The following is a 1,387-nucleotide window of genomic DNA, read 5'->3' on the forward strand; positions in this document are numbered from 1 at the left end:
GTGCAGTGGCGGCCCACTTACATCGGCTTGGTTGGTTAGGCCGCGGAAATGGGAAATCGTACACAGGTTCCGACGATTGCCCCTGGCCCGAGCCTTCCTTGTTGGGGGCCATCACGATTTGGCTGAATTAGGCGGGAACAAGATGGAGTCGGGATAGGAATTAGTGAAAAGTCACAGACGGGAATTATTCAACGAGACGGGAATTATTGAACAGACGGGCGGGAATTTCAGGGTACGAACTGGGAGTTTTTTGACGGCGGCAATGTTGGAGTAGGTACCTGTGTTGGATCAAAAATCATATTAGTATACAATTCAAGGACGTAAGGACGGTAATCCCCTGTGTCGCTGTCACTTTTGGTCTGTGTCGTAATGGTAGTATGTCCCTCATCAGATCGGCGATAAGAGACACAATACTTCCCATTTGGGTGCTCATTGCTGGTTCAACCCGAGAATACCACTAATTTAAGGACGTAAGGACGGTAATCCCCTGTGTCGCTGTCACTTTTGGTCTGTGTCGTAATATGTCCCTCATCAGATCGGCGATAAGAGACACAATACTTCCCATTTGGGTGCTGATTGCTGGTTCAACCCGAGAATACCACAGAAAGTAACCCTTTGAAATATCTATTTGGAATCGAAATGCGGCGATAAGAGACACAATACTTCCCATTTGGGTGCTCATTGCTGGTTCAACCCGAGAATACCACAGAAAGTAACCCTTTCAAATATCTATTTGGAATCTAAAGGCCAGTGCATTTTTTTTTTCTTTTTTTTGGCAAACTTTTGACGTCATATATGTAGCATATCATATACGGTCATAACAAATCCATACTATGATGATAATACCCTAGTAGTGTATTAAGAGGTGTTCCTTGTGTTACTTCTTACTTTACATCATGACTTGCGAAGTTGCACAGAGCAAAGTTTTTCTATGAAACGTAGGCCAAAAATAGGTTTCCCTAATATCGGGTTTCCTGCACGAGGAATGAAAGAATGTGATACTGATGGACACCTAGGTATCCTCATAATTCCACATGCGGTAAAGAATAACTAATTATCTATTTCTTAATGTAGGATCTCATATAAACTTTAATCAATAATAGCTTCTACTAGTCAGCTTAAATTAATTACAAAGTACCTACCTACCCCTTGCAGTTTCAGTGTTTAGTGTGATTTCAACAGTACAACCGACTCATGGCGAAAATCAACTGAGCTTGCGAATTTTCAATTTTGAAACCATTTCGGACTTTGTTTTAGTAAAGTTTTCAAAAGATGTTGACTGCACTGTTTCGCACGACTTAACCTTCTTCGTAAGTTTTTTTTTTTTTTTTTTTTTTAGATATATTATTTTCTTTTGGGGGGGGCCCTTTTTTTTTAAAAGGGGCCC

General features: G+C 41.0%; 1 long non-coding RNA gene across 1 annotated transcript in view; it reads right to left on the reverse strand.

Annotated features, from left to right (window-relative positions):
* Window positions 1-22: 22 nt before the first annotated feature.
* LOC113468873 overlaps window positions 23-1,387 on the reverse strand; it is a 4,220-nt gene continuing 2,855 nt past the window's right edge. The window contains exon 2 of the long non-coding RNA XR_003392467.1: window positions 23-278. This is a non-coding gene — a long non-coding RNA (uncharacterized LOC113468873). The remainder of the gene's footprint in view (window positions 279-1,387) is intronic.

The sequence above is a fragment of the Diaphorina citri genome, unplaced genomic scaffold, assembly GCF_000475195.1.
Source record: "Diaphorina citri unplaced genomic scaffold, Diaci psyllid genome assembly version 1.1 scaffold878, whole genome shotgun sequence".
Lineage (NCBI taxonomy): Eukaryota > Metazoa > Arthropoda > Insecta > Hemiptera > Psyllidae > Diaphorina > Diaphorina citri.